Source organism: Carassius gibelio, chromosome A22 (assembly GCF_023724105.1).
Source record: "Carassius gibelio isolate Cgi1373 ecotype wild population from Czech Republic chromosome A22, carGib1.2-hapl.c, whole genome shotgun sequence".
Lineage (NCBI taxonomy): Eukaryota > Metazoa > Chordata > Actinopteri > Cypriniformes > Cyprinidae > Carassius > Carassius gibelio.
In genome coordinates, this window is record NC_068392.1 from 18,663,562 (window position 1) to 18,674,631 (window position 11,070).

At 37.6% G+C, this 11,070-nt stretch overlaps 1 long non-coding RNA gene across 2 annotated transcripts; it reads right to left on the minus strand.

Moving 5' to 3' along the window:
* Nucleotides 1-2,336: 2,336 nt before the first annotated feature.
* LOC127943168 (uncharacterized) lies at nucleotides 2,337-10,261 on the minus strand. 2 transcript variants are annotated; one of them, XR_008149573.1, is made up of 4 exons: nucleotides 9,818-10,261; nucleotides 8,556-8,883; nucleotides 4,939-6,128; nucleotides 2,337-4,837 (listed from the first exon to the last, which is right to left on the minus strand). It is a non-coding gene; the product is annotated as an uncharacterized LOC127943168 (long non-coding RNA). The 2 variants fall into 2 exon arrangements; XR_008149572.1 differs by having other exon boundaries at nucleotides 2,337-6,128; nucleotides 9,818-10,256.
* Between the last annotated feature and the right edge of the window lie 809 nt (nucleotides 10,262-11,070).

The following is an 11,070-nucleotide window of genomic DNA, read 5'->3' on the forward strand; positions in this document are numbered from 1 at the left end:
GCTCCATTCCTAATCAAACACACCTGCCTTTAATTTTTAGGTGAGCCTGAAGACCTTAAATAGTTGCTTCAGCTGTGTTTGATTAGGATTGGAGCTGAACTTTACAGGACAGTCGATCGCCAGGAGTAGTGTTGAGCATCCAGGGTTTACGCAGTATGAGAGGTGGTAACAGAAAAGAGATTGTTGTTATCGTTAGTATAGTTATAGTAAGTTTTTGTAACAATGACTGTATTTACATGAACAGCATATTCCCGTCCTAACTGGAACACTAAATGCTTTCATACACGTACTCTGCAGTACATGCAAGCTCATTTACATAATGTCCGTTGGAAATACTAATAGGGGAGTAGTATAACAGCCTGCTAAGATCGGAATTCCAGGTGGCTGGTTATGTTGTTCAGATATACGGACCAAACGCTTGACATCTGCAGAAGCGGAACATGCGGACACCTAGGTCTGAAAGCAGTTACTGATTAAAAATCAGCTAGCAATTTCTACAAAATTTCACGATAAACTATGTTGTGCAGAAATGCACAGCATTTCCGTCCCTGTCCAGACTAGCTGACCGTCACAGACGTCATTCATTTAAAATCTGGGATCAAAATGAAACATTTTAAGACAGATGTTGCTGGCGTAGATGGTGACAATCTACATGGATGCTTGAAAAACATCAAAGTTGACAGCAATATTGTTAAATATGGTTTATTAAAGATACTGCAATGTGATAAACATGGAGACAACATTAGCCACAATTAGCTATAGCCAGTGGTCCTTCCACCGATTCTCCTCACACCACAACTCTATCTCTCTCCTCTGTCCATTTACCTTTCCCCTCTCGCCTAGGCGGCTCATAATTATACAGCAATGGCCAATAGTAAGAGTTGACATTAACTCCAACTGCAACCTCTTCACTGTCTGACTCCATTACGAAGAGATGAGATTTACCGGCCGCTGCGTCACTTCCGATCAAAGCGAAAGTAATTTAACTCACAATTTCTTAAAAAAAAAAAAAAAATTCATGCACATTTATGATTAAGTTCTTCATGCAAATCAAGTTCCTACACTATTTATCTACACGTTCATTCACAGCACAATTCGTACAGCTGAGTCTTTACTCATTTAGCTACAGTAGCAAAACATGTTATACATTGCAATCCTTTAATTTTTTTATATTTTCCATGTTTGTGTGCTGCTGTGTGTCCCTTTGTTTAATAAGCAGCTTGTACGCGCTGGGTGCACAATACGCAAAGCAACGCGTAAAACACAGTATAAGTCATTATAATCAGTAATTAAGTCCCCACTGGATGCAACAAATGCCACGTTTGTAATGGATTTCATTGATTTTGTCTCGGTGCTCCGGGACACATGGCATCACAGTATGGTGAGAAGCGTAACATTTCCGTCACATGTTTGAGGCATTCGACCAATCACGCACTGGATAGCTGGCCAAACAGAGCACACCTCACTTTTCAGACTGATGAGCTTCGTAAAAATCAATACGTTACAGAATGTCGGGGGTATAGAGCAGAAAAAATTATGTACAGTATGTGGAAAATATATATATATTTTTTTTCTTAAGCTGCATAAACACATTGCATTACACCAAATACACAAAATAATGTTCTTTTTAATGTTTCACCTTCAAAAACTCTCTTCAGAAAACATGGGTGACTTCAAGGACACTACGTCCATGTTTTTATACAGTCTATGATGTTAACATGCAGCCAAAAAACAAACAAACAAAAAACTAAATTACAAATAATTTTCCATGGTTGACTGGACTGGACGACTGAACACTTTTAATCTGAAAGTCATTAAAACTTTGAATAAAAATATTGCATTAGCCCCCTTAGGTTTCATTAAATCATCTCCTATTTATGCACTTAATGTACATGAGATTATTTTTATTTTGTAGTATTGTAGTATTAAAAAATACTTTTGACATTTAAACAATTCGATTTTCAAAGATCTTTGTAACCACTTAACAAAAATAATACCTCTGTATCGATGAGAGCACCTCCATAAAATACAATGGTTAATGATTTTCTGTTTACGATGGACAATAAATATTAGCTTAGCTTTCTAAAACAAGCACAGTTGCAGATTTAGTTATATATGTCTTGTCATTTACACTAAAAATATTGGCAAACGAATCTCCAAAATGAGGAATAAAACCTCAAATGTTCTCCTGCTCAGGCAGAGACCACAAGGCCTTGATGGATCATACAAACCAAGCAAACCAAGATTGAGAGTTGGGTTAGAGCACTTACACTATGTAAATTTGAGCAACCTGCATATCTGATTTAAATCAAACAAATGGATCCATACTGTTTTCATAACGGTTGTTACACTGGCACAGCGCGTCTTCAAAGTGCTCGCAGCATGATGCAACAGAAGCCATTTCAACAATAAATTTTCAAAATACATCACATACCTTAATGTTGGTCACTTCTATTCTCTTTTCCAACCAATCTACATCAGATTTATAGTGCTGCCTCTTGATTTTCAAACATTAACACATGCGACTGAAACTTTTTAAAAGTTATTATAATCAAGCATTACAGTCTGAACCCTGACAAATATTTAAACTCTGACATGGGGCCCTATGCAACCGCTTATATCTCTTATGAAGTTGGGTCGGCTCTGCATGTATGAGTTATTTGTATAAATTACTGAATTACTCTCTCGTAACGACAGTTAGTTACATTTAATAAATAAATAAATAAATAAATAAACAAAAAACAACCAGACACCTTTTTGGATGATTTCGTTTATTCATCAAAAAATCTCCCCACAAGGTCGAACATTTCAGGTTTTCCTGTCTTTGTGGAGACATTTGGTCCCCGTTACATACAGTTCACCTGGACAAATACATACACAGTTTAGCACCAATCCTAGAACTCTCAATCTCAGTTCACTAATATATATTATATTGAATACAAGTAATTTTCTACAGTTTCCAAACAAAGCCACAGCAGTAATAACCGAGACTTCGTGTTAGTGGATGCCATCGCCTTGACGTACCATTCCCAAGGCGATCCGTGCCCCCAGGGGGTGAGGGCCCACTCCACATGCACCTCTCTGGCAGACATCTGTCAAGTTGTGGGCTGGGAAACACCTAATACTTTCATGAGGTTTTACCACCTTCGTCTAGAGCCAGTTTCTTCTTGTGTGTTGGGTAACAGGTAATTGGCGGGAAGTGCTGGCTGGGTGTCACGCTTGCTGCACCATTCCCCCTAACATGGGGATGTGAGTGCCTTTCTTCTCCCAATAGAGTTCCGCGGTTGGCGTACCCTGGACCCGCTCTGTCAGTCTCTTCTGGCAGCTGTTCCATCCCTACTCTAAGGTAGTACCTGCCTCAGAGACCCATTCCATATGTAGTACTGCCCCCTGGGTCAGTCCATATCAGTATCTCCGCATGTCACCTCCCTAACGGTGGGATGTGGACTCCGTAGCGATCTTTTCCTAAGGCTCACTTCCCCATCGTCTTGACAAGCAGTATGAACAAATAGGGAAGATTTGAAGCAATCTTTCTCCGGAGGTTGAAATCCCTTCCACTAACTTTTTGTGGACGGAACAGCAGCGTGGTATCTGCATACCTCTGTGCACTTTGTTCGAACAAAGAGAATAGGTCATCAGCGCATTCATGCACTGTGCATGTGCCGACAGAACGATAATGGCAGAAAAACATCAACAACCCGATCTTCCTTCCTGGTATTGTAATACTTGTAAAGTTTTCTTGCTGGTGAATGACACATAATGTAGCCCAGGGGTTCCTAATGTCAGTCCTCACGTTCCCTGTTCTGTAATTTTGCTTGTCTCTTTTAGTTAACATACACGTTTCCGATAGCCAACTCATTAGAAGAGAGCTAGGTGCAAATACTGTGTTCTGATCAATATGATCCCTAGACAGTGTTCATTCCTCCCTACTCCCTGAGCAGGGGAAATCCATTGAAGTCTACAAAACACCAGAACATGGACTAGAATTGGGAACATCTAATGTAGCCGATTGTAGTAACATCCGTCTTTGATATTCTATTCTGATCTGTGTGAGTAAATGCATTCGGTGGCGTGGCTTTCAGTGCTATCAGGCTAAAGTTAGCATTTTCCGACATCTCCTACTGCACCATTAATCTACTCACCCTCAGGACATCAAAAATGTAGGTGACTTTTTTTATTCAGTCGAACAGTAGAAACGATTTACTTTTTTTACATTTTGTGGTGATTCTTAAAATGCCAGTCAATGTCAATGGCTATCGTCAAACAGTGTATATACTGGCAAGACCAAATAAAAATGTGTGGCTCCTGATGCTATTCGGAGGTCTTACGAAGTGAAGTTTGGTCTGTGCAATAAACTGAACATTTTTTACAACATTAATCTAAAGTGTCAGATATACAGTTTGTGAAAGAATCATTCTTTTGCATGGGTTCTTTTTAGTGAACAAAAAAATTGGAGTGTTCACCAAATTGGACTGAAGTATCTGAAAAGGCTTGCACAGATCTGACTTTACATTCACTCTAACTCGAGGTTAGCTAAATACCAGCCCATCTGATCCTATGATGCTGTTTTTTGCAAATTCATTCAGAGCTCCAAGTCTTTAAACAGTCACTGAACCGAGGAAACAGTTCGACTCGGACCAAAGACCATTGTGCATGCGTGAACCCAGCAACTGAATCAAGGGGAGAAATTAAAGTTTTCATGTTTTTTCATTGCTTATGGAAAAAAGTGAGCTGATGAAGTTTTTTTTTACATTATATGCTGTGGACATGTAACACATTCATGTTTCACATCCACCCCCAGCCAGATAAACGTATCCAAGATTTGAGCTTTTTCATCCTGAAAGGGAAAAACATCCACAATTTCTGTTTAGCCAGTTACATACATGAACATATAATGTGATTGCATACTTTGATTAGAATATATGTATATTTACTCACCACATCTAAATCTGCATACATAATGAAATCTAAATTAATATTTGTTGGTGTCCTTGGATTAATAACTGGCCACACTTCAGATTTGTTGAAGACACTCTCTTTAAGTGCTTGTAGGAGAGACTCGGCGGTTGGCTGGGAGCAGTTTATAGGGTGTGCATATCTCATGAAAGCAGATGTGAGATGGGTTCAGAAGAGAGTACAAAGATACTGACGAAAGATACAAGCTATTTACATGCTTATTAAACCAAAAAGATGGAATACAGCCCTAGAGACTACGAGCACCATGCTCTTTTGAATGAGTTGCTCATATTTCTGACTTATTGAACTAATTTTTACATTGCACGATGAAGCAGATGAAGAGAGTTGTAGAAGATTGCAAGTTCATTGTCTAGGCTGCAATGACAAACAAACATTTGTTTCTGAATTCACAACACGACCAAATCTCTAATAAATCAACAAGTAGGTTTCTTGACCATATTAAGACCTTTTGATTTGATTCATCAACAGTCTGATCAGACCTGACCTCAAGAATATCTCCTTCAGAGTTATATCTACAAAATGCCATTAATTAGATTAAATACAAGTTTATTTCTATAGTGCTTTTCACAACACAACTCGTTGCAAAGCAACTTTACAGGAAACAAATTTTCTACAATATTTAGTAGTTGTGTCACAATTCATGAGATGGGATTCAAGAGCAGATGCTTAACATACAATTTATAGGAACAAAGTCAAACACAAGGTACAAACAAGCAACAGCAGCGCTCACCGCAGGCTGGTGATCTCGGTAGCACTGGTATGAGAATGGGCAGCCACACAAAAGTATACATGATATAGGGAAGCAAATGAGCCACAGCTGGAACTGATAGTTTGTTACGCTATTCAGACACGTCCACTCACCGCGCACACAACAGTAAACATAGCACAGATGACACTGTGACAAGAGCTTATCAGTAGTAACTGTCAGTTAATGTACATATAGCAGAAATGTCTGGGGGAAAAATAAAGACATAATCGAACAGACGATGCACACTATAATTAACAGCAATTATTATATGATGTAATCAAACTTATAGCAAAATTAGTAGTTCTATATGTTGTTTCAGGGTTGGCATCATCTGGGGTCCTCTGAGGGGTTGGCATCATCTCTTCTCAGGTGTTCTGGATCCAGACTGAAGCTTGTGTAAATCCTAGTTAATCAAAAACATAGAAACAGATAGAGACATAATTAGCATAGCTGCTGTTCCAACCAAGCAAAATAGATTTGTTTAACCCAAGCTAAAGAATAATAATGTGCATTTGATCAGATATAACTGCAGTACAAGATTATGAGATGTATTATTTGAATGCTTGGCAAAAGAGATGCGTTTTTAATCTAGGTTTTAAAAGAGAGTGTGTGTCTGAAGCCTGAGCATTATCAGGAAGGCTATTCCAGAGTTTGGGAGACAAATGTGAAAAAGCTCTACCTCCTTTAATGTATTTGCTATCCCAGGAACTACCAAAAGTCCAGTGTTTTGTGACCTTAGGGTGCGTGATGGATTGTAACGTGGTAGAAGGCTAGTTAGGTACACAGGAGCTAAAGCATTAAGGGCATTTTAGGTTAGTAATAATATTTTGTAACTGATACAAAATGTAATAGGTGCAATAGGTGCCTGTGCAGAGACTGTAGAATTGGGGTAATATGATCATATTTTCTTGACCTGGTAAGGACTCTAGCTGCTGCATTTTGGACTACCTGTATCATTTTTATTAAAGATGCAGGACAACCACCTAGAAGTGCATAATGGTGGAAACAAATATTGTATTTTCTAATAATATTATTGTAAATAGTAAAGGACCTAAATAGTAAATAGTAGAAGATCCTTGTGGCACTCAATGTTTTACTGGTGAAAACTGAGATGACCCATATTTAAATAAACAAAATGGTATCGATAGGACAGGTAAAATCTTAACCATCTTAAGCCTGCCCTTAAATAACTGTATAGTTTTGTAATCAATCTATGAGTATGTCGTGATCTATGGTGTCGAACGCAGTACTAAGATAAAGTAAAACTAGCAATGAGATGCAGCCTTGATCTGACGCAAGAAGCAGGTCATTTGTAATTTTAACAAGTGCAGTTTCTGTGCTATGGTGGGGACTTTTTTCTCTTCAATTAGCTCATCTTCACAGTTAACAAATGGGATCCAGTTTGTGGAGATGGGTAGGTTTAGGGGTGGACCTGGGATCCAGGGGGTTAAGATGGGTAGGTTTAGGGGTGGACCTGGGATCCAGGGGGTTAAGATGGGTAGGTTTAGGGGTGGAAATGGGATCCAGGGGGTTAAGATGGGTAGGTTTAGGTGTGGGGATGGGATTCAGGGGGTGGAAATGGGTAGCTTTAGGGGTGGAAATGGGATATAAGTGGGTGGAAATGGAATACATGGTGTGGAGATTGGTAGGTTTAGTGGTGCAAATGGGATCCAGGGGGTGGAGATGGGTAGGTATAGGGTTGGAACTGGTATCCAGGGGGTTGAGATGGGCAGGTTTAGGGGTGGAATTGAATCCAGGGGGTGGAGTTGGGTAGGTTTAGGGGTGGAATTGAATCCAGGGGGTGGAGATGGGCAGGTTTAGGGGTGGACCTGGGATCCAGGGGGTTAAGATGGGTAGGTTTAGGGGTGGAAATGATATCCAGGGGGTGGAGATGGGTAGGTATAGGGTTGGAACTGGGATCCAGGGGGTTAAGATGGGTAGGTTTAGGGGTGGAAATGGTATCCAGGGGGTGGAGATGGGTAGGTTTAGGGGTGATTGTGTGATATAGGGGTTAAAATGGATAAGTATCCACATGTGGTCTTAAGTGCACAGCTACAGCCATCCCTTTCTATAGACTGTTAAAAAAGCTGGCAATAAGATTATATATATATATATATATATATATATATTTGAATGATTAAATGAATAACTGGCACAGAATAATAATTTATTTACACATTTTAATGGAACAATAAATATTATTAATCAGCAATAATAAAACCATCTTGAAGTGTTGAAGACCCTCAACTGATTCCCAGCGTTTACAATGACACCATGTAGGAGATGGACATGCAAAAGTTATTAATACAAAATCACACAACAAGAGTCACTGTGCACCAAATTCACAAATAAATAAAAAAAATTGGATATGTTAATACGTATTCAAAAGCCACTTACAAACGAGGCTTTTCATGGTAATCATATTTTAAATGTTTCGTAATATAAATGTTGATGGCACTGTATAATACATTTTTATAAATGCATTGTTTCACATTCATTTATAACATTTCTTCATGAAGTTTGACATGCTGAATACAAAAATCATGTTTTGTGAATCATTAACTGTGGAAATATATAATATATAATAAAATATATAATATATTTTTAGGCTCTTCTGCTAGTGTTATCTGTATGCACCATGTGTCTGAGAATAATGCAATTTCAATTCTCTGTATGTATGTGCTGTACATGTGGAAGAATTGACAATAAAGCAGACTTAACTGGAATTGACTGATAATGCTGAGCTAACATAAACAGTTACCAAATGGGAGTTATTCAAAGAAGTACAATCATTTACATTTATCTGACACTTTTATCCAAAGCAACTTACAATTGCTATATATCTCAGAGGACGCACGCCTCTTAAGCAACTAGGGGTTAAGTGTCTTGCTCAGGGACACATTGGTGTCTCACAGTGGATTCGAACCCCGGTCTCTCGCACCAAAGGCGTCTGTCTTTGCACTAGAACATTACAGATTATTACTGAATGTTCCCATCCCTGTGAAAGCAAAAAAAAAAAAAAAATAAATTACCACACTTATCTGTACTAAAATAAAGTTCCATAATCAATGCTTAGTAGGTCTAAAATATTGTTTGTAACAATATTTCCTCGCTCCGTTCCCATGGCACTTGGCCTTGCCCCACTCGTCACATTGGTGCTATGTGAAAATAAATATAACAATAATAATTAGCACCACAGAAGTCACAGGTGTGCTGGTGAAAAACAATAGCCCTAAAGATGATTAAAAGTCCACAAGGACCTTTACTGAAAATAGTAAGGAGGGGTACATACAAACACAAGTAACATAGAAACCAGTGACTCAGGGAAGAACATGTGGAGACTTTATACAAACACAAATGAGATACTAATGACTTAATGAACTAGACACAAGTGAACTAAATAAGGCAATCGAGGGGAAACAGAAACTGGGTCAATGACAAAACTAGGGCAGGAGAACAGGGACAGGAAGAAACACAAATAGAAGTCTGTGACAATTACTTAAGAACCATAAAAAGTTTATTTATTTATTACAGTGTATAGTAGATTATTTTGGATGACATTTCATAAACCTTATTAACACTATTTATCACTTGTAGTATTTGCCAAAGCCTCTGAAAATGTCCATTTTCAGAAGTAGTGTTAACCGAGTCCTGATAACAATATTAAAAAAAAAAAAATATATTTGTGTGATAACGATACAAATCAAATATGAAATCCAAATTTAGATTTTATCTTTAAAAATACTCACATAATAAAATTGGGTTTTATTTCAGTGATCTGAAGTGAAATGTGGAAACGCAAAAAATAGAACCATCTGGACAGAAATACTTTTAATAAGATGTTTAAAATATGTTTTGGTTCTACTTTCCAAAATGACTTAGATGTAAAGTCCCCCATGTTGAGTCATTTGGAGTGAAAGTTTATTTTTAACTTCAAAGTCATAAGAAACAAAACTGAACCTAGTACATAGAGTATCTGTTTTGGTTTCCAAAGGTCAGCAGTGCCTTAGCTGTCACACTAGAGATTATAGCAGAATAAAGACTTATGAATGGTGATCAGCTTTGTATCATAAATATGGGATTTTTACTTACCATGTACACAGAATAAGTATGAGAATGTCCTGCGTTTGAAATTACATGGAAACAAGATGTGAACATATCACTACAGCTGTGGCAACTGATAAGCTTGCGATAGCGCACATGACAGAAACGAAACTGAAAGTTAATTTTCACCCCCATCTACTGGACAACAAGTACAGATCACATAAACATGAAACTAAAACTGATCCTATTTACGTTCAGAGTTATTGCTCCTAGTCTTATTCTGTATGATTAAAAATAGTAAATCATTAAATAAACTGTAAAATATAATATAATAATTTAGAAAATGTTTAATTCAAATATTTTGTTCCACCTCTGAAACAACTTTCCTTTTATTACTCCTGGTGTCAAAAATTCCTCTCTGTGCTGGTATGTAACCCCCGCTTTACAACATCTAGTCAATTCTGAATAAATAAGATCAGTTCTGCCCTACATTTTGTTCTTTCTGACTGGAATAAAGATAATTTCCACATATATATATATATATATATATATATATATATATATATATATATATATTTATTTATTTATTTTTTTTTCAAGAGGGAAAAAATAAACTACATAGAAAGTAACAAGTAGATATTGCCAGTCTTTTCGTGGAATTGCCCCGCTTTGTAGAAACAATGTTTGTGCACACATTGTAGGGTACTCTCCCAGGAAACAGTCCTCTGTAAAATGCGCTGCATGCATTTGAATATTTGGGTTGAACTCTTCTGAAACAATGTTGTAAATGCAACTTAACCACCGATTTCTATTTGTGTCCTCATTTGGAAAATCAAACGAAGTAGTTTCACTGTCATAATGAAACACACAGCGTCACATACAGTGGGCTTGAGATTTTTTTTGTGTTAACCTTTGGGCGACATTATGCAGATCTTTCCACACAGTGATGTAGACATGTGGGGGCGTGTTTAAACGAGGCATTTTAGGGCATGGACAAGTCTTACATTTTATAAAGAATATATCTTTGGGTTTGAGAGTTTAGTCTTTGCAACTTTAGGGATCTTGTCTATGCACTAAAAGCTTGTAACACTCCAAAGAGAAAAGGAAAATGAGAAATTTCATGATATGACCCCTTTAACCCTCTGGAGTCCATTAACGCATATATGCGTTTTGAGTCATTTTCTCCGGATAACCCCGAAAAGAAATTAAATTACACTCTCAGTTTTAATCGTACAGATAAGAGCAATACATCAATCGAATCTGTACACAGAAAATGCTAATACGCAGAACACAACCTAATA